Below are 23,854 nucleotides of genomic sequence, written 5' to 3' on the forward strand. Positions count from 1 at the left end.
AAAAAATAACAACATCAATCAATCGTTGCAGAATGGATCTGTTTCGTCGAACTTTCTCATTATGCTGTTGTATGCTTTGATTTTTACGTGCATCTAATTGTAAGTCTATGCGAACATTCCCGAATATTTTAAGGTCTATCAAACATTTTATATGCCTTTGAGAACGCTCGTGCTTTAGCATAGCCATATGTAAATTATTTAAATCATCATAGCCTTTATCATTCCAAACATTTTTTTCTAAGCCAAAAAGTAAACACGGCCAACAGAATAATTTATTAAGAGCAACACTTCCAGTTAACCATTTCTTCTTTTCATATGAATTAACCTGAAATTGTTTCGTGAATTTCTTGTTGTAGCTTCGCAAATTAGGTAAATTCGGTGTTGGTCTCCCACGATTTATAATTAATTTTTTCCCATCGAAGTCCCTTTTAGAAAAACTAGTTCTCAAAATATCGTTTATAACACACATTTCACTCATTTTGAAAAAGGCTGCTCTTATTTAAGGACCCACGTGGAAGCGCCGGCGTAAATTTTAAGTCAATTTCAACAAAACGGAAAAATACCCTTTGTTAAATTAATTTAAGATTAATTAGCTATTTCTGAAATAAGAAATATAATATAGATATTTTTGCTTTCAAAACTTTCTAAAAATATGATAGTGCTAACGGATGTTTTGCATAAAAGATTTCAAACTTACATGCGAAGGCTATTCCAACATTTCAGCTGGCTAACTCTAGAATTATGGGACAGCTCTTGTTCCAGTCAAAATAGCCAGAGAGGCGTGATATGCGGTCTTAGCACAGCATGACACGCCAAACTGAATTTGTTGAATCACTGAGAGAGAAGGGGGTGACCATTTCTCCTAGCATATCTTTTAAACAAGTCACTAAGAGAGAGAGGAAGAAGGGACAAACTACCAAAGACAGAGAGAAGGGGGTCTCATGCGATCTTCCCAACGCATGACAAGCGATAAATTTATCGAGTCACTAAAATAGAGAGAGAGAGGAAGGAAGGACAAACTAATACAGACAGAGAGGGAGTGTGTATCATGCGATCTTCTAAAAGCATTTATCAAAGCAGATGTACGAAGGGGAGGCAATATTTCTAAAACAACTGGACGTATTTTCTTTGAAACAAAGAAGGCATGCAGCGCATACCTTGCATTGCTGAGAGTGCACGCCCCTGGTGTGTATGTATATATGTGTGTGGGTATATATATATATATGTATATGTAAAAATCATTAAATTCAAAGATAAAAACAAGTTAATTAATAAAAGATCTGAATTTAAACCATCTTGTATGCATAAATTAACTAAAACCTTCAAACATTATAAGGCTTAAAGTTCATAATCCTTAATTCTCCACTGTAATACCTTCATAGTCATTTACAACATAGTTATCTCCAGCATTTCTCAATTATTTTTTCCATATAATCTCTGCTTCTGTACTTTGATGTTGTGATTTTTCTTATTTAATGTATCTCTCTCACCTTTATTATTTTTCTTATGATTTTTCTCTAATTTTTCCTTTCCTATTTCTTGCCTATGTTCTCCTAATTTCCTTTTTCTTATTATATTTTCTTTTTTCCTATCTTTTTCCTATCCTTTCTGGGATTTTTCTGATTTTACTTTGTTGGTGGGAGGGGGCACAAAAGGACGAAGACAAGAGAGAGGGGGGGAAAGAAGGAAAAAATAAAGAAAGAGGGAAAGAAAGAAAGAAAGGAAGAAAAGAAAGAAAGAAGGGAAAGAGAGAAAGAAAACATGTAAACAAAAACCCATGTATCATGTTACGGCCTTTTAACGCCGCACCCAAGAAATCAAAATGAAAGCAATAAAATTAAGATTGAAAACGAATCATTGTAAAAAGATGATGTAACATGTAAATATATTTCCGTAATCAACAAACATTACAGAGTAACCTTTTACTAAAGCGGCTTCAATTCATAGAAAACCTGTTGGGAAATCTTGGATAAATGATTCCCACGTTTTCACTAAAAACCATACAGCATTTCAAACTTAATTTGTGCCTCTCGCTCCACATTTATCAATGTATACAGGTATTGTATATGTCTGTGTGTGGAGGCTCAATGGCCCAGTGGTTAGGGCAGCGGACTTGCGATTGTAGGATCGCAGTTTTGATTCCCAGACCCAACGCTGTGAGTATTTATTGAGCAAAAACACATAAAGCTCCACGAGGCCACGGCAGTGGGTGGTGGCAAACCCTGCTGTACTCTTTCACTGCAACTTTCTCTCAGTCCTCCTTCCTGTTGTACCTGTATTTCAAAGGGCCAGCCTTGTCACACTCTGTGTCATGCTGAATCTCCTTGAGAGATTCACAGATCTGTGGAGTACTCAGCCACTTGCACGTTAATTTCACGAGCAGGCTGTTCCGTTGATCGGATCAACTGGAACCCTCATCGTCGCAACCGACGGAGTGCCTCGATGTGTGTGTGTATATGTATGAAATAAATACTATATCTGTATGTATGTATGTATGGAGATTCAAACCAAATCCAAACGAGTCTTCGCATACCTCATTGGTTGGTTCTCACTACAACTCCTGTTTCAAACCTAACCCGGATTTGCTATATTTTCATTCTACTGGGGCAGTCATTTGTCACAAAACCCCATCGTCTCAAATATTCTTTTCTTCTCGAGGCACAAGGCCCGAAATTTTTGGGAAGGAGGCCAGTCGATTAGATCAACCCTAGGATGCAACTGGTACTTATTTTATAGACCCTGAAAGGATGAAAGGCAAAGTCGACTTTGGCAGAATTTGAACTCAGAAAGTAAAGACAGTCAAAATAACGCTAAGTATTTCGCTCAGCGTGCTAACGTTTCTGATGTGTTAGTATCCCTGTTAATGAAACAATTGTCCTTCTGGCTGCCATTTCTAGCTTGATGTACATTAAAACTTGCAACATAATCTTAAGGAACCCGGGTAAAAAGAAGTCACAGGAAAACTATGGGAGGTTTGTCCTCTGGGGGAGGGGATTGTCCGAGGAGGCTTTTGTCCTGGGTGGGGTGGGGGACAAATTATTTGTGACTTTATTACAGGTCTTCATTTTATGACCAGGAAAACATGACATACCTTACACAGGTGCCCCATCCATCGATTTTGTTTGTTCGTAACTTTCAGAAAAGTTGATGTTCTTGAATGAAATTTACTAGAAATAGCTTTAAGATGATGGGGGAAAATATCGATGGCTTTGCAGACATACATAATGACACACATCACATATAACCACAAAACTTGGAAATACGTACACACGCGCACACACACATGCACACACAAACACACACACATTCTTAAAATTGACAGGAAACAAATCCATATAGTTATAATGTAGTGAAAAGAATTGAAAGTGATTGTGTAAAGTACTTGTAAAGCAATGGAGAGACGGGATTAAAGAAATTAAATTAGGAAGATGTAAAACGAAAACTTACCTCGTAACAACTCTGAGTAAAACTGAAACTTGAATCTTTATTTGATCGTTTTTAAGCTGTTTATTGGTTTAACAATAACTTTGTATGACATCAGTGTTTTTCCCAGAAAAAACCGCTTCCCCTCTGCCCTCTTCTATACAATTTACCTTGAAAAAATTTTATTATTATTATGTACAACAGACGACATGAAAAATATGTTTCTTTATTATCCACACAGGGCTGAACACAGACAGGACAAATTACAAAGTAGAGCTTTTCTTTTTGGGGGAGAAAAAAAAACAATCAATAGGGATCGTGTATCACAGAAATGTCATGATGTAACGTGTAAAGGGGGAAGAAATAAGGTTTATCCGTGGAAAGAAATGCCTACGGAAAAGACCATGGTAACCTCGGTCAATAATGTCACATATTAACACATTTGTTTGCAAGTAGGTAACCCTCTGTTTTAAATTTTTCCGGGTTCGTAAGATTATGGTCAAGGTGGCTTCGTCATTCATACGTGCCATCCTTGCTACATTCACCCATCTTTTTTTTAAACATTCGCTAGACAAAACTGGCCTCTCTACTCTCACTTTCCTTTTCAAGTGATACTTGAAGAAGTTGATGAGAGATTGACCAGAGAGGAAAGTATTTGTCTCTAATCCTTTCAGATGCGTCCACCAGATACATTCTTTCACCATAGCCACAAGTATGATGAAAATAGCTCTTCCTTCCCGTTTGAAGAAAGGAGGCGTGACGATATTGACGATAGACTCAGCTGATAAACCGACTCATCCCACACGTAACAGCAGTCATTTGACATAAGCCCACAGGTTGGAAATGGTTGGACATTGCATGAGTGCATGCAGAACATTTTCATCGCTCTGACCACAGGTCGGCCCTGTGTTTCTCGAGCTGTGTCTGTAGAGCTTATCCTAAACAGGTAGCACTTCTTGGTAGCACTACCAAGCCAGGGATCTCTGGAAGTTGTCCATAGGTCCTGGCCCGAAAGTCGTCCTGAACAGGCGGGTCAGGTATTCCTCATCAACACTCAGGTTCACCCCAAGCTCGTTGTACCTCCCCTTCACTAATCCCCTAAAGAATGCTTTGGTTGTGTTGAAGTCGCTTAAGGTCAACCCAGGACAGCATAGTTGCTTGAGAGCAATGCGACACTCGCGGTGCCATTTGCCCTTCCTCAGACTCTTTTTGATCCATGACTGCAGTGTGGTCATGGAGACAAGTTGCAGGAAAGCATTCCTCACAAACGGCGACCACACCTGTTCACCGTCGTCTACATAGAGCCGGAGATGTCGCAGTCTCAGCGTGTGTCTGCGCATCATCAACTACAGCATGCCCAGTCCTCCTTTTAACGGGTGTTGACAGCAAATGGATTGCTTGACCATCAGGACACATCCTTTCCACAAGAAGCGGTAGAGAATGCGTTCTAGTTTGGTGATGGAAGGGTCAGGACAAGGTACAACGGTCAGGCGGTAGTAGATGATGGACGCGATGTACATGTTCGCCACCTCCACCTGAACTTTTAGGGACAGTTTCCTCTCGGCCTATTGCCGGTGAGAGTGACCACCCTACTCGTTATCTCATTCCAGTTCTTCTCCATTTGGAGGTCCGGACCAAACCAGACTCCAAGCAACTCAACCTGACCATCGGTCCAGCATCCCACAATGGACGCGCTGGTGGACGGCATGGGTTTGCTTCTCCAGGTGCCAAGCCACAAGCCCACTGACTTTTTCTGGTTGATTTTTGCTCCTGTCACCGCTTTGTAGTCTTCCTGTGTCTCGCCAACCTACTCAATGTGCTCGTGGCTAGACACTATGACAGTGATGTCGTCCACGTATGCGGAAACGCTTGACCCGCATCCCAATTCTCGCGGGATGTCCCTCAGAGTCACCAGCTTCCGCAGTAATTGCTCGAAAGTCAATACGTATAGAAGCGACGAGAGGGGGCATCCCTGACAGACCAAATGTGCAATGTCGAAAGGTCTTGATAGATGTCCATTTACGCGAATTACCGAGCGGATACCTCTGTACAAAGCAGCTATCCAGCCGCGGAAGACGGGACCGAAACCAGCCACTCTGAGGACCGCCTCTAAGTATCGATAGTCTACCCTATCGAAAGCTTTTGATTGATCCAAATTGATCAGGACCCCACCCATGCCAGGTTCCTTAACTATCCTGTCTATGATGTTGCGTATCAGATGGAGGTTGCCATGGATGCTCCAGCCCACACAGTGCACGTTTGTGCCTTGTTGACCAGTTTCTCGATGACAAGCGCCAACCTCTTGGCTAACACCTTAGCCAAAATTTTCAAGTCTGCATTAAGCAGAGTGATGGGCATAAAGTTATCTATTAAGTCCCCTTTGTTTAGAAGAAAACCTGAAACAGTTTTTATAGGAAATAAAAGTGAATGTAGGTCACCTCGATAGAATTTATTTGGTTTTCTCCAGTGGTGGCCACTAGTTGGCATTTATTTTTCCACAAACCTTCAGTGTGTCTATGCACATACACATGCATGCACACACACACACAATCATGCACGCGTACATATATATATTAGTAGCAGATAGCATTTTCCCACAAGTCCCCCACCTGTTATTCTCTCCTGTTACACTAGGAAATTTATGAAAGTATAGTGACTTCTTAGATCTTTTCGAAGCATCCATATGTCAAATGCATGCTACAGAGGAAAAAGCCTTTGTATAGTTTCCCATAACTTAGTTAGGAATAATATATATATATGTATATATATATATATATATATATAAATCAAATCAAAAATTGAAATCGATCAACATCAATGGAAATTGCAGCTGTGATACCAGTGCCGGTGGTACATAAGAGAACCATCCGAACGTGGCCGTTGCCAGCATCGACTTGACTGGCCTCGTGCCGGTGGCACGTAAAAGCACCCACTACACTCACGGAGTGGTTGGCGTTAGGAAGGGCATCCAGCCATAGAAACATTGCCAGATCAGACTGGGCCTGGTGCAGCCTTCTGGCTTCCAGACCCCAGTTGAACCATCCAACCCATGCTAGCATGGAAAGCGGACGCTAAACAATGATGATGATGATATATATATATATATATATATATACTCAACCAAGTCGGTTTTCTTTCTCTTTGGTCAGTGGATGTTTACTGAAAGGGCCTCTAACTTTATAATTTCAACAACACAAACCTTACTCTCTCTACCTACCCTTATTTTGTTAGCCTGTCCTTCTCTAGTAGTCACTCACAGATGAAGATAACTACCATAGACGATGGACCATAATGGCTAATGACCAGTGTATACAACCACCATAATAATCATATAAATAAAATGACCATCCAAACTAAAAATTAATATTGTCCTTCACTCATTTATTCGACTCATTGCAAAACCTGACCGTTGTAATTGGTGAGTTCGTTCTTATGATTGGTGACCAAAACATGCACACACATATACATACAAATACACACATACATACCATACATACATGACATACAGCCATGCACACACACATACATATACACATGCATACACACTCATACATATATACAAACATACATGCATATGTATGTCATTGTTCAGTTTTATTTCAAGATTTCTTGCCAATAAAGAAAGAACCGGTTTCTAACTTAGATCTAAGGCTCCTTCATTGGAATTTCAACATCAACAACAGGGTATGTATGTGTCTATGTATATATGTATGTATGTATGTATGTATGTATGCATGCATGTATGTATGCATGAATGTATGTATGCATGTGTATGTATGCGTGTATGTATGTATCTATGTATGTATGTTATGCATGTATATGTCAGGTCACTTTAGAGTGCTACTGGTAACATGTAGCCCAGTACAACCTGTTGCATGGTAGGGTCGTCGGCGACTATACCGGCAACCCCACCAAGCTTGCTTGGTGAGGAGGATGTTTATTGGACACCTTGTGGGATGAAAAACAAAACCCATCAAAGGGCGGAGGAACTCTTGAGAGTCAACAGCCTTCCAATAAATGCCTTAAGGCTGTATCATGCACGGGGACATAGAAATAATCGGACTAAATACCCGATCATGCGGTTAAACCATTGGGAGTGAAGGACTCCTAGACTTTGTTAGGGCATCCTTCTAGGAGAAGGTAACTCAAGTAACTGGGATAACTCCAACATAAAACCTGCGGCTCAGTGGTTACCGATGATGTTGACTTGTTCTTCTTTATGTATTATGGCTGATGTTGCTTAGTGAGTGGGATTGACTCAGTGCACAGCCTTTCCTCACTTTAAAAAAAATCTTCTTGCACAGGCATTGCAAGTTGAAAGAGTCTGGCCCGGCAGGGGCTCCAGAGCATCACAGTCTGAACCCGGCCGTCATCATGCTACTGTGATAGAACCAAAGAAAATATTGAATATTGGCTGTTGGAATGTACGGACACTGCTTGACCGCAAGTCCTCTGAATGTCCTGAAAGAAGGACTGCGCTTGTTGCGAAGGAGCTTCAATGCTATGATCTTGACATCGTTGCTTTATCTGAGACGAGATTACCTGGAGATGGTCATCTTACAGAATCTTGTGGAAAATATACATTCTTTTGGAAAGGGAGGAATGAAGAGTTTAGAGAAGCTGGAGTGGCATTTGCTGTTAAGACTACTCTTGTGGACAAGTTGGAAGAATTCCCAGTCAGAATTAATGAGCGTCTTATGTCCATGAGAATTCCTTTGGTTAAAGGAAATTATCTGACCTTGATGAGTGTGTATGCGCCAACTATGTGCTATACTGATGACGAAAAACTTTCTCTCTACCATGCTTTGAAGTGTATTATAAGAAATATCCCTCGGGCAGACAAAGTCATCGTGCTGGGTGACTTTAATGCTAGAGTGGGCTGGGATTTTAACACATGGACTGTAATTGGAAAGCATGGGGTGGGGAAGTGTAATAGTAATGGCATGCTTTTGCTGCAGATGTGTGAGGAGCTGCGTCTGTGTGTTACCAATACCATGTTTCAACAAAAGAATAAGTTTAAGATGCATCCTGCATCTAAAGAATGGCATATTCTGGATTACATCCTTGTTAGGGTGCATGACAGACAGGATGTGCAGTGTGTTCGTGTTCTTCGTGGAGCTGAGTGTTGGACTGACCACTGCCTAGTACGTGCAAAAGTGAAATTAGTCACAAAACATAAAATCCGAGCTGCAGGGATTACCCTGCCTAAAAGACTGAATGTTGATTGTCTTAGGTGTAATAGTGTGAAGAGAACTTTACGAGAGGAAATGAATGCTGCAGATATTGGGAAGGATTGATCGACAGCTTAAAAAGTCAGTTTATGATATAGGCACGAAAGTTCTGGGATTGATACAAAGAAAGCATCAAGATTGGTTTAAAGAAAATGATGAACATATAGATGATTTATTGGTTGACAAAAGACGTACTTTGTCACGCTATTTGTCAGCAAAGCCACAGGAAAGGGAAGTATTGCATAGGGAACTCAAAGACGTAAAATCACATGTGTGGCAAAGGCTCTCTCAGATGTTTGGTAAGATATGGACTAGTGAATCTGTACCTGAGGACTGGAGAGATACAGTAATGGTGGCCTTGCATAAGGGAAAGGGCAACAGGAATGATTGTGGTAATTATAGGTGAGTATCATTGCTGTTTGTCGTAGGAAAGGTTTTATGCAGGGTACTTCTGGATCGTCTGCTGAAATACGTTGCAGATTGTGTTCTTCCAGAAAGTCAATCTGGCTTTCATGTGGGACGTGGCAGTGCTGATATGATCTTTTCAGCTAGACAGCTTCAGGAGAAGTGTGTGGATTTGTATCAGGTTTTTGTCGATCTGACAAAAGCCTTTGATACTGTCAATAGAAAAGGATTGTGGAGAGTCCTCAAGATAATTTGGGTGTCCTGAAAAGTTCCTTGCTTTGGTTAGGTCTTTTCATGAAGACATGAATGGAAAGGTGAATGCTAAAGGGAAAATGTCGGAGCCCATTTCAATACAAAATGGAGTGAAACAGGGGGATATTTTGGCACCGACCCTATTTGCCATATATTTTGTGATGGTGTTCTGTATTGCATTCAGAAACTGCAGATACGGTGTTTACATCCATTATCGTACCTCTGGCAGCATATTTAATATCAGGCGCTTTGCTGCAAAAACAAAGGATTTACCTCTATCATAAGAGACCCTTTGTATGCAGATGATTGTGATCTAGTAGTGCACACAGATTGATATGCAACACATTTTGAATGCATTCTCTGATGCTTGTAGTGCCTTAGGATTGACAGTCAATCTCAAGAAAACAGTTGTCATGTACCAACCTGCCCCTGGTAAGCAGTATAGTGTACCAAATATCTATGTGTATGGTAAACGACTTGATGTACTTGATCAGTTTATCTACGTGGGAAGCACTATTAATAGATATAGCAATTTGGATGATGAAATTCCATATAGGTTTAGGAAAGCAAGTGTTGCTTTCGAAAGGCTAGAAAAGCGCCTCTGGAGTCGGCGAGACATATGCAGAAAGACAAAGATAAAGGTGTACAAGGCATGTGTGCTCCCTTCTCTTCTCTATGCTGGTGAGACATGGGTCACATATCAATACCACTTTAAACAACTGGAACGTTTCCATCAGATGTGTCTCAGACGGATCTATGGCATTAAGGAGGAGGACCGCATCAGTGATCTTGAAATATTGGAAGGCTCTCAGTGTGAAAGTATAGAAGCTCTTGTGTTAAAGCAAAGGCTCAAATGGAGTGGTCGTCTGGTCAGGATGAAGGATTCAAGGATGCCAAAACAACTCTTTTATGGAGAGTTAGCTAAAGGAGAACGACCTGCACATAAACCAAAAAAGAGGTATAAGGACTTGCTGAAGGCTTCCTTAAGAGATGCTTGCATCTCTCCTGACACATGAGAAGGCATAGCTATTGATTGTAGCAGTTGGAGAAGGATTGTGCATGAGGGGACAGCCACTTTTGAGAAATCTCAAGTTGCACATGAGAAAGTAAGGTGAGATATCAGGAAGGGCATCACTGTTACACTTCCAGATGGGAAGGGTCTTCCTATGATGCTGACATGCAGTGTCTGTGCAAGACCCTGCCTCAGTAAAGCTGGACTCAAGAGTCATCTTCATAGTCATAAAACGAGACAGATGAGTGACAACCTGGCCACTGGTGGTGGTGTAACACACCATACTAATCATATCTGCCGGGCATGTGGAAAAGAGTGTAATTGGGCAGAGGGGCTTAAACAACATGCAAAGGTACATGAAGCCCAGTTGCAACTACAGCTGGCTATTACAGGTAAAGGTTTTAGTTGCCAATTCTGTTCAAGACATTGTAGATCTTTAGCTGGGCTAAAACGTCACATTCGATCACAGCACCAATAACAGTTAAGCTTCGTGCAATGGCCACACTCGAAAACGACGGGGCAGCCATCATGTATGCGTGTATGTATGCATATGTGTTTGTATGCATGTGTATGTATGTATGTATATATATATGTATGTATGTGTGTATGTATGTACATATACAAGTACGTTTGTATGTATGTAAGTTTTGTTCCTGTTCCTCTTCAGCAAGTTCAAGCCGGTTGCTAATGAAGCGACAAGAGTTTTTGAGTTAAAAGAGTTCCCAGCGTTTGTAAATGTGTGGTTGAGTTGGAGTGCAGGTTGAACTTCTGATGCCCAGACTCAAGCATGTGCATCTATTCACCTAAAGAATCTCAGATGGTAAATCTTTAGAATGTCTTACAAAATCTTCACTGTGCCACGCAGAGATCGGATTTTGGAGGTCTCTTTTGATCTTTCTTCGGAAAAGCCTAACATTTCCAGGTGGTTGTGTAAGTGTGTAAGCACATAGCCTAATGCACCTATGATTATAGGTACAAACGAGAATTTATAGTCAGGGTAGAAGCGGTGAAGAAGATGTTTTTTAAAGTCCTACAGCGTGATGGTCAGATTAGAGGTATACCAGATTGCCAGACAGTGTGTCAGAGAAAAGCAGGATATTGTAGAAGAGAACTGTGAGTGGATGGATAATGGTATGCTTGCACTCAGTGATGTGGACAAGAGAGAAGCGTGGAAAAGTTACTATGCCAGACTGTTGAATGTAGAGAACGAATGGGATAAAGGGAGTTTCCGTCATGTGATCCCAACAGATGGACCGGCTATCCTAGTGGACAGCGGTCTGATGGAAAAGGCAATTAAAAACAAGAAAACATGGGAAAGCCCCAGGTGCATCTAGAATCACAACAGAGATGCTCAAAATATCCGGTAAGGCAGGTTATGGGCTTGTCCCCTACATAATTAATTAAGTTATTGAGGAAGGTGTAATACCCAGTGACTGGCTTTGCAGCATCATTGTTAGCTACTATAAGGATAGATAGAAGCAATTACAGAGGCATCAACCCCTGGACCAGGTGAAGAAAATTACATAGAGAGTTATGGCCCAGAATTTGGCTTGACCAAATGCAGTTCAGCTTTGTCCAACGAAGAAGCACTTCTGATGCTATTTTCATAATCAGGCAATTTCAAGTGAAGAATAAAACATTATAATTGGCATTTGTTAATCTAGAGGAATCTTTTGATAGAGTTTACCGCTGTGTGATACAGTGGGCTCTGAGGAGGATAGGGATAGACGAGTGACTGGTGAAAGCTGTACAGACTGTGCACAAAGACACCACGAGTACGGCAAAGAATTAGGTGTAGAGGTAGGAGTTCATCAAGGCTCAGTCCTTAGTCCCCTCCTTTTCATCATTGTCCTCTAGGCCACCTAGGTAGGTAGCCATGTTCAATTTGTAGTAAAAGTGTAAGGGGGAACTCTCTGTGGTGTGTCCAATGAAAGCTATGGTCACACAAGAAGTACAGTAGGTTAATTGGAAGGTTTCCGTATATAGAAGATGCGCAGGGTCCATCAAAACTTTAGCGACCTGGGAAATTGAGATTCTCAAATGCCCTGGTGGCACCTTAGTGTTATTAGATAATCTCTGAGACCTACGGGGCCAAATTAGTAATAGGGGAGGATGCACAGAAAGTGTAATAGCTAGAATAAGAATAGGATGAAGGAAATTCAGAGAGCTCTATTGGCCATGAAAGGTTTCTCTGTTTCAAAGAAAGATTGTATGATGCATCTATACAGACAACAATTATACATGATTGTGAGATGTGGGCCCTGAATGAAAAGGACATGTGAAGGTTAGAGAGGAATGAGGCTAGTATGCTCTGCCAGGTGTGTAATGTAAGCGTACATTTTCTACAGAGTGCCAGTATTCTGAGAGAGAAGTTAGGCATAAGAGGAATTGGCTGCTGTGTGCAACAGAAGACTGTGCTGGTATGGTTATGTGATGCGGGTCGATGCCGACAGCTCTATAAAGAAGTGCATTTCTCTCAAAGTGGATGGAGGACCCAGGAAGACATAGAATGAAGTGCTGAAGAACGACCTCAGGATGCTGAACCTTTCAGGTGAGATGACAAAGGACCACGACACCTGGCATTGGCCTCAGTCAAAAGCCTACTACCTTGTAACAGAAGTTTTAAGACCAATCCTTTTGGTTGTATGCAACAATCGCTGGGGTACTATGTGAAAGCGCTCACATGGTACCACTTAAAAGTGCCCCGTGTCATGATATGTAAAAGTGCCCATGAAACAATACGTAAAAGCACTTATGCAGTGCCACGTAAAAGCATCATTTCATGTAAAGCGCTCATGTGTTGTCAGGTAAAGAGCCTTATGGCATTACATAAAAGCACCATTGTGGTGTCACCTAAAAGAGCCTATGTGGTGTCAGGTAAAAGCATTCAGCAAAGTCTGCAAAGTGTTAGGAAGGGCATCCAGTCATAGAAACCAAGCCAAATCCGACTGGAGCCTGGAGCAGCCCACTTCCAGCTTGCGATCTCTGGTCACACCTCCAATGATTGCCAACATGGACAACTGACATTAAAGGATGTTCATAATGTTGATTCAATAGGTAGAAAACCAACCCCAATACCAATCCACTGAACTCTTTAGAGAGCTTTCGCACAAAATAGGCCAACAGCAGCAGCAAAACATTCAGCTGAGATCAGATAATCCCATTTCTCAGATTACAAAATGTTGGGAAACACAAAGACAACGACAGCTGAGTCATCATGACTATAGAGAGCATTGGTTACAAAGACAAAAACAACAACTGCAGCAACAAGCATAGAAAGAAGAACAGCAACAACAATAAAGAGATCAGGGTTAGAGGAGAAAACCAGGACAGTGAAAATTACAACAAAGACAACAGGAGCTGTCGGAATCCATCCACATCACATGACCAAACCAGCACAGTCACCTCCTTTGCACACAGCAACAAATTCCCTTTTCTGCCTAACTTCTCTCTCAGAACACTGGCACTCTGTCGAATAAGTACACTCACATTACACATCCAGTGGAGCAGACTAACCTCATTCTTTTCTAACCTTCTTATGTCCTCTGCATTCAGGGCTCACGTCTCACTACCGTGTGGAGTAATTATCTCTCTCTGAGGTACACAAGTGCTAGGGACATAAAAAAGCACCCAGTAAACTCTGCAAATGTTATTGCATTAAGAAGGACATCAAGTCATAGAAATCCCACCAAAGCAGATACTGAAGTGCAATGCAGTCCTTGCAGCCAATGGATCCTATCAAACTGTCCAACCCAGCCTGGAGAAAGGATGCTACATAACGATGATGACAAGAAGATCATGGTGATATATAACCAAGGGAGTTAGAAGCTGATGCACAAACACACATCACTAATTGCACAGCTACCCATAGCAGAAACAACTGTAAGCCAATGAAGTTGATTTAGTAATTAGTGTTCCTTTACCTTTACTTCTATTAATTCCTTATATTAATTCATATATATATATATATAATTATTATTTCAGGGAATAAAATCCCAACTTACTAGGAAAAAGAATTCAATTTAGAAATACTAAATCAAATTCCACACAATATAATATATATATAAAATATTAGAAAAAAACCCACCTTTAACAATTCAAAATAAATAATTAAATTACACCATCTAGAAAATTACATATAATAGAAAAGTTAAAATTAAATTAACAACGGCGGTGCATCAGCATGGCCACAGCTCTGAGATGAAACTAGAAAAATAAAAAATTTTTAAGGGAAGATTAAGTAAATTACAAAAATAATATAATGTATATAATAGGTAGAAAAACGACACGTGTTTCACTGCTATATTTATTTAAGAAATGATTATAGTAGTAGAGAAATAACTTGTATATAAATATAGTCGCTCATCAGGTTAAAAATATAATAGAACAGCAAAATAATTAATTAATAAATATACTTTAATATATATATATATATAATATATATATATATATATATATATATGTATATGAAAATTCTAAATATACATAATTGAAAAATAAAATAATACTTCAATAATTAAATACTTTAAAATTAAATAAAATACTCAAAGCTATTACAAGTCATTAAATTGTAATCAAAATAAGAAATGTTTCAAATATAGATAAACTCCTTACATAAGCTAACCATATAATAAATATACATGTGTAGTATCTATAGATTTCATATTACAAACTATAACAAAATAGACTAAATATCAAATAATATAATACCTAATTAACTTCAATTTAGTATTACAAATACATAATCCACCTATATATCAATAAATAATATAATATATTATAATATATATCATCGTTTAACGTCCGTTCTCCATGCTAGCATGGGTTGGACGGTTCGACCGGGGATCTTGGAAGCCAGAAGGCTGCACCAGGCTCCAGTCTTATCTGGCAGTGTTTCTACAGCTGGATGCCCTTCCTAACACCAACCACTCCGTGAGTGTAGTGGGTGCTTTTTACGTGCCACCTGCACAGGTGCCAGGCGAGGCTGGCAATGGCCACGGTCGGATTGGTGCATTTTACGTGCCACCGGCACGGAAGCCAGTCGAGGTGGCACTGGCATCGGCCACGATTCAGATAGTGCTTTTTACGTACCACCAGTCCAGGGGTCCTGGCATCTGCCGGGTGCCAGTCATAGGATTGGTTCAATTTCGATTCCCATTTCGATTTCACTTGCCCCAACAGGTCTTCGCAAGCATGGGTGCCTGTCATCGGATGAGGTTCGATATCGACTTTGCTTGCCTCAACAGGTCTTTGTGTGTCCAAGGGAGGAAGGGCATGCATAAGTGGGCTGGACTCACTTGTCCTGCCTGGTCTTCTCACGCACAGCATATTTCCAAAGGTCTCGGTCACTGGTCATTTCCTCAGTGAGGGCTAAAGTTCAAAGGTCGTGCTTCACCACCTCGTCCCAGGTTTTCCTGGGTCTACCTCTTCCACGGGTTCCCTCAACTGCTAGGGATTGGCACTTTTGCACACACCTATCCTCATCCATTCTCGCCACATGACCATACCAGCGCAATCGTCTCTCTTGCACACCACAACTGATGCTTCTTAGGTCCAACATTTCTCTCAAGGTACTAACGCTCTGTCGAGTATGCACACTGACATTACACATCCATCGGAGCATACTGGCTTCATTCCTTGCGACCTTACGCATGTCCTCAGCAGTCACGGCCCATGTTTCACTGCCATATAGCATGGCTGTTCGTACACATGCATCATACAGTCTGCCTTTTACTCCGAGCGAGAGGCCTTTAGTCACCAGCAGAGGTAAGAGCTCCCTGAACTTTGCCCATGCTATTCTTACTCTAGTAGTTACACTTTCAGCGCACCCACCCCCACTACTGACTTGGTCACCTAGATAACGGAAGCTATCAACTACTTCTAGTTTTTCCCCCTGGAAAGTGGCGGAAGTTGTTTTCTGCAGATTTTCAGAGTTTATTGCTCCTGAGCATCTTCCACATACAAAAACTATCTTCCCAGTTAGCCTTCCTTTGACATTGCTGCACCTCTTATGTGTCCATAGCTTACACTGGGTACATCTTATAGAGTTTCTACCTACACCTTTTCTACAGATTGAGCAGGGCCATCTTCCTGAAGACATTTGTGGTTTGTCTACCTTCCTACTTATTAGTACTTTGGTTTTAGCTAGGTTGATTCTAAGGCTCCTCGATTCTAATCCCTCCTTCCACACCTGGAACTTCTCCTCCAGTTCTGATAGTGACTCAGCAATTAGAGCAAGATCGTCAGCATAGAGGAGCTCCCAGGGGCAACCTGTCTTGAATTCCTCCGTAATTGCCTGGAGGCCTATGATAAATAGGAGGGGGCTGAGGACTGAACCCTGGTGGACCCCTACCTCTACTTTATATATATATATATATAATAGCGAGAATAATATGTTAATGGAAAGTAAGAAACCTATCAACCCCAAATTAAAGAAAGGTGCTAAAATATTCAAACCAAAGAACAATACACTATGAAGATGTAGAATCACAATCACCAGTCCTCTACCAAACCAGTCAATTACATTAACAATAATAAAAACGATCAAAGTCAAAATAATAGCAAGAACTAAATTACTAAATTGATAAGCAAACTAAATTACTAAGTTCAACGATTCTGATTTTAAAAAGATCAGCATCTAATTAATCAACTCAATCGATTTCATTCATGAAAATACAATCAAAACTTTGAAAAAGTACAAATACACTCAAATCCATTATATACACTCGTTATATTAATATCCATGTATAAAATCTATAGATTTAATATATCACACGATAAAAAGTTAAACAAACATTATATTAAAATAAAAACTAGTTTATTTAAAGAAAGTACTATTTAATGAAAATATTATCTAATTATAATAAGAAATAAAGTCTAACCATTATAAATTCTCAAATTAAATGGTATGTAAAACATAAAATCTTTTATAACAATTAAACATCGGACGTAAAAAATACTATCAAGAAACTATAAATAAATAAAAATATTACATTATTCATTTTGAATTGTCAAAAGGTGGGTTTTTTTCTAATAGTTTACATATATATATATATATATATAATAATAAATATTAGGGAATAAATCCAAATTTACAGGGAAAAATCAGATTTAGGATTGAATCCAATTTTATAGTAAAATATTATATTATATTAATTAGAGACAAAACCACTATTATGCAAATCAAACAAAGAAAGACTTAAGCCAATACATAAAAAATTTTATATAAATTAAATATAATTAAAATAACCACTACGATCGTTTCGTGTCAGCACTTCTATGAGACATTCTTCAGGTGGTTTCAAAACCTTTAAAGTTTAAAACTTGCAAAGAAGGTTTTGAAACCACCTGAAGAATGTCTCATAGAAGTGCTGACACGAAACGATCGTAGTGGTTATTTTAATTATATTTAATTTATATAAAATTTTTATGTATTGGCTTAAGTCTTTCTTTCTTTGATTTGCATAATAGTGGTTTTGTCTCTAATTAATATAATATATATATATATATATATATATATATATATACTAGCAGAGACACCTACCTAGTATTGCTTGGGATTAAAATGGTATAGATTTTTATTGTTTTATATGTTTTAGTCACATGACTCCAGCCATGCTGGAGCACCACCTTAAAGTTGAAGAAATCAACTCCAGGATTTATTCTTTGTAAGCCTAGTACTTAGTCTATCAGTGTACTTTGACAAATAGCTAAGTTATGGGGATATAAGCACAGTAAAATCAGTTGTCAATCAATGGTAGGGGTAGAAACACAGACACACACACATATGCATATATATATAACAATAATTTAAATCCCTTTCTGTGTGTGTAAAAGATTATAACGGCCGTATTTTTCAACTGATTTTCTCCAAACTGTGAACATATATTACTTATGTTCCAGGTGTGGTGTCAGACTCTTAAAATTCTTCAAATAATGAGTAACGGGCCCCTTGGGGGCAGAAAAAAAACCATTCCTGGGTTATGTTGAGAAGGGACATAACTCTTTGTGAAGTAAGTTTCAGAAATTGATTGTCTCCTTTACAATATCTCTTAGTTTCAGGGCTGAACCTGGATACCTCCTCCCAAGATGGTCTTTCTGCTTCCTGCTGCAGCCACTCTACCACTGGCCATAAATCGGCATCTTCCGTATGTCCCCTCTGTACTTCTCCAGTTGACACATAACCAGTCACTGTAGTATGTTTGCTCTTTGTACTTTGCACTTTTCTTCCTGCACAATGCTTGCAGTCCAATTCACAAGGATGACGACTCAAACTGTCCGTATCACCATGTACCTGCCCCGGACAGTGCTGAACCTCATAGTTGTGTTGGTCCAGTTTTCCTAGCCGGCATGTTAATTGTCCCTCCGGGTTCTGTAGTGTCTTCAGCCACTTGAGTGTTGCATGGTCCGTTCTGATGGTAAAGTGCGAACAGTACAGGTGCGGATGGAAAAAGTTGATGCTCCTCATCACCGCCAAAAGCTCCTCACGGGTTACACAGTAGTTCCGCTCAGGTGGGCTAAGCTTTTTACTGTGATACGCCACCACATATTCCTTGTCGCCCTTCCTCTGTAGCTTGTGTAACGGTGCAGCCAACGTCGCAAAGTTTCCTATGAGGCACCTATAATAGGTGCCCAGTCCTAAGAGACTTCTCAATTCCTTTGCACCAGTAGGAACCAGCCAATCCTTCACTGCTACTTTACTTAGCACTCTATGCCCCACATAGCATCTCACTGTACCGTCTCCATTCTGTACGACAACAATGACTGACGACCAGGGACTGCTTGGCCTTTTCACTACTCCTTTCATTTCCCGCCGCTGCACTGGGACCATCCTCCGAGCTCGCTGCTTCATTGAGCGATGGCCACCTGGGTCGATATAGTGCTCCACCAGGTCCGTGCGACCAACGTCCAGATGTTCTGCATACCTTGCCAGCAGCTGCTTCATCCACAACACCCGAGTGCCATCCAAGAACCAGCGACTCAGTGTGAACCGCTCCTGAAACTGCACAGATAGACCACCACCTCCTTCAACTGCCCTCCTATAGTGACGCAACTGACCCTGCCACTGGTCCACTGCCTGGCACAGTCCCATGATTTGACCTCTAAAAACCGCTTGTGCCACTTCCAAGAAATTGGCTGACCCAACCAGCGCTTTATCAGCTCCTGCCTCTACCAGGGTCCGTCCGACCCTCACTCGAGCTTTCACCGTGCACTGCCTGTCGGGCTCCACATAAGTGCTACTGGTAACGTGGAATCCAGTACAACATGTTGCATGGTTGGGTTGTTGGTGACTAAATCAGCACCCCACCAGGCTACCCTGGTGACAAGGGTTCCCAGAAACCTAGCAGGTTTGAAAACAAGACCTGTTGAAAGGTTGGATGAATCTAGTGCAGGCTAAACAGCTATCGAGCATATGAAGTAAAAATATTGGTGAAAAGGATAAATAAATAAAGATTGATATATCTATTAAAAATCATATTAGATTTAAGGTTTACAAAACGTTGAATTAAGGATTAAAAGTTGTAAGATACATTGGCAGTAGTGAGAAATCCTAATGATGGATTTAAAAGTTTAGAGGAGTTCTAAAGAAATCTTTATAGAAAGTTATAACATCAATATGAAGCAATTCGATGGTTGTTTCTGGAGTGCATTAGTGAACAGGTATGGATCTTTTGGTGTCACACTGACAATGTCTCCTTTGTCAGGAACAAGTAAATAGGTAATTAATTATGTTTGAAGACATGTAAGAGGAGAGAAAAGAAAACTTTAGTTTACATTACGTTAGGCGCCGGCTACTCTATCAGATACTGAACACTTTTACAATGACTCATGTTTATACATGAAAGGAGATATCTAGTGTAGAATGTTGGGGAAATTCTTTTTAAAAAATGAGAAGAAGCAGGGCTGTGGAATACTTCATTTCTTATATTTCATGGTATAGAGTTTCATGCATGAGTGAAATTTATATATATTTTATTTTTATATTTTATTTCTATTCTTTTTTCTTCTACCTTCTTGTGTATATGTATTTATATATATATATATATATATGTAGGTCCCGGGTTGAGTCGGGGTTAACCACAGTAAATAAGGTACTCAATACATAGCAGAGTAAATTAATTTATTTTATAGAAGGAGCTTCTACAGGACTAGAACTGTTTCGTTCAAAAGAAATCATCAGGAAGCTCTGATGATTTCTTTTGAATGAAACAGTTCTAGTCCTGTAGAAGCTCCTTCTATAAAATAAAAAAAAATATATATATATATATATACTTTGTATGTATACTTGTAAAAACAAATGTTTTGCTATTTAAGCAACCAGTAAAACAATACATTTTTCAGTTACTCATATCAGAGTAACTCACTGTAAACATTATTAATAAGATTAAAATAAAAATTATCTAGAATTAAGATAAGAAGTACCACCAACTAAATGCATTGTTCTCAACGATATGTCTATCCTTCTGGATAGTTATAAAAACAAGAACCCCCAGCAAAAGTCAGTCAATGAGTGACAACTCGAGTCAGAGACAGCTACCATTAGTTAGTGAATGGACCACCAGAATCATAGTCACAAGCAGGCAGCTACTAAAGACAAATGGTCAGAGAAAGAAATGAACTTTACAATCAGCAACTATGAGACAACTTCACACACTCTATCACTCTCACTAGCTCACTCTATTATCTCTTACAACATCACCTGTCCGTCGAGGCAAGGTATTGTATAATGTAACGGAAAAATATATATTTTCTTCACAACTTCAGTCACTGTTCTTTCATCTTTACATAATGGCAATCAATGAAGAACCAATCCTTACAAACTGATCACGACTCTGACATTCCATATTTTTTGTTTACAAATTAATTTCAACCGTTACAAATTGGTGACCCAACCATTACATATATATACATCATCATCATTGTTTCACGTCTGTTTTCCGTGCTAGCACAGGTTGGACGGTTTGACCGGGGTCTTGGAAGCCAGGAGGCTGCACCAGGCTCCAGTCTGACTTGGCAGTGTTTCTGCAGCTGGATGCCCTTCCTAATGCCAACCACTCCGTGAGTGTAGTGAGTGCTTTTTACGTGCCACCAGCACAGGTGCTAGGGGAGGCTGGCAGCAGCTACAATTGGTTGGTGCTTTTTACATGCCACCAGCACAGAAGCCAGTCAAGGCAGTGCTGGCATCGGCCACGTTTAGATGGTGCTTTTCACGTGCCACCAGCACAGGTATCACAACTACAATTTCCATTTTATATTTATTTTGATGTTGATGTACTTGACTCAATTGGTCTCCTCAAGCACAGCAGGTCATTCTATGATCCAAGGTAAGCACAGCAGGTCGTTCTGCAATCCAAGGTACTTTGGATGGGCTGGGGCTTCTATGTGAAGCTAGTGCAGGAAGCAGCCATGAACTTACATTATTTGTTGGGTCTTTGCAGTCACAGCATATCTCCAGACATCTCGGTCTTTCGCCATTGCCTCTGTGAGGCCCAACGTTCGAAGGTCATGCTTGACTACCTCATCCCATGTCTTCTTGGGTCTACCTCTCCCCCTGATACCTTCAACTGTTTGGGAGTGGCACTTCTTCACACATCTCTCCTCATCCATCTGCAGTACATGACCATACCAGCACAAACGTCTCTATTGCACACCACATCTGATGCTTCTTATGTCTAGCATTTCTCTCAGGGCGCTTACACTCTGTTGTGTGTGCACACTGACATTACACATCCAGCAGATCATGCTAGCTTCATTTCTTTCAAGCCTACACATGTCCTCTGCAGTCACAGCCCATGTTTTACTGCCATGTAGCATGGCAGTTCGCACACATGCATCATACAATCTACCTTTCACTCTGAGTGAGAGACCCTTTGTCGCCAGTAGGGGTAGGAGCTTTCTAAACTTTGCCCAGACTATTCATATTCTAGTGGTGACACTCTCTGAGCATCCACCTCCACTACTAACTTGGTCACCGAGGTAGTGGAAACTATCAACTACTTTCTCCCTCTGGAGTGTGATGGAATCTGTTTTCTCAGCATCTGTGGTGTCTATTGCCCCTGTGCATCTGCCACACATGAAAGCTATCTTCTCGGTTAATTTTCCTTTGATGTTGTTGCACCTGTTATGCATTCAGTGGTGCAGCATATATATACATATATATATTTGCATATATACACACACATATATATATATATAAGTAGGTACGGCAAATTTAGGGTGAATACTTGATAAGTGTAAGCACCTGTATACACCAGTAAGTGGCAGAGGTGAGAGGGAATATATCAAATAAAATCAAAAACAGAACACAAAGGATGTCGCGGTATACGTGTTTCAAGCTTTATAAACGACCTGTTCTTACATCAGTGTATAATAAATATTTAAAAAATGGTTTAACGCTCTCTTCAGGCGCATGCATTGTTATTCCAAAGAGTTACACCACACTATAAAAAAATATGAAAAGTACATGTAGTATTACCCATAATAATAGGTATATCATATCTCCCTGAGAAAGTGTATTAGTAAAATTTCGTAACTATATAGGCTTGTAGGGGATCATTGGATTTTGAAAATCTGTCCATACTGTATCACCAGTCAACATAGAGTGAATGTTAAATATATTTGAATGAGTTCATTCTTCTTGTAAGGAAATAGAAATAAAGAGAAGGAAAAGGAAAAAAGAAGAAAAAATAGGGAGAACATGGAGAGAAAAAATAGATAGAAAGAATAGAGATAAAATAAATAAAGGGGAAATAGAGAGAAAAAAAGGAAGAAAAAGAAGGAAGAGGAGAAAATGGAAAGAGAAGACGTTAAAGTAAGAAACAAGGGAAGAGGACAATGTAAGTAAAAGATAAGGGTAATAAAACTAGTAAAGAAATAGTAAAATTTCAAATATAAGGATAATAATGTTAATAATGTTAGAACCACATCATCATCATCATCATTGTTTAACGTCCGCTTTCCATGCTAACATGGGTTGGACAATTTTGACTGAGGGCTGGCAAGCCAGGAGGCTGCACCGGGGCTTCAATCTTGATCTAGCAGTTTCTACAGCTGGATGCCCTTCCTGATGCCAACCATTCCGAGAGTGTAGTGGGTGCATTTTACGTGCCACCAGCATGGAGGCCAGTCAGGCGGTACTGGCAATGACCTTGCTCAAATCTTTTTACATGTGCCACCAGCACAGGTGCCAGTGAAGAGACATTGGTAACGATCACGCTTGAATGGTGCCCTTTTACGTGCCACGGGTACGGAAGCCAGTTAGCTGCTCTGGTAACGATCATACTCGAATAGCGCTCTGTCAACGATCACACTCGTATGGTGCTCTTTGCACCCAGCTAGCACAGATGCCAGTCATCAATTTGATTTTGACTTCACTTGCCTAAACAGGTCTTCGCAAGCAGAATTTAGTGACCAAAGAAGGAAAAGGTACACATAAGCGGACTGGTTACACTCCTGTCATGGGCCACAGGTTATGGTCTCATTTGGCTTGTGGGGTCTTCTTGAGCACAGCATATTTCCAAAAGTCTCAGTC

The 23,854-nt window shown here is 40.1% G+C and overlaps 2 protein-coding genes across 2 annotated transcripts in view; both read right to left on the reverse strand.

Annotated features, from left to right (window-relative positions):
- The window catches only part of LOC118761975, a 53,801-nt gene extending 50,211 nt beyond the window's left edge, over positions 1–3,590 (reverse strand). The window contains exon 1 of the mRNA XM_036500175.1: positions 3,448–3,590. The gene's annotated coding sequence lies outside the window, so the exon portion shown is untranslated. The remainder of the gene's footprint in view (positions 1–3,447) is intronic.
- Positions 1–23,854, reverse strand: part of LOC115232537 (protein mono-ADP-ribosyltransferase PARP14-like) — a 172,703-nt gene that overhangs the window by 103,080 nt on the left and 45,769 nt on the right. The gene's annotated exons all lie outside the window — the stretch shown is intronic.

Source organism: Octopus sinensis, linkage group LG1 (genome assembly GCF_006345805.1).
Source record: "Octopus sinensis linkage group LG1, ASM634580v1, whole genome shotgun sequence".
Classification (NCBI taxonomy): domain Eukaryota; kingdom Metazoa; phylum Mollusca; class Cephalopoda; order Octopoda; family Octopodidae; genus Octopus; species Octopus sinensis.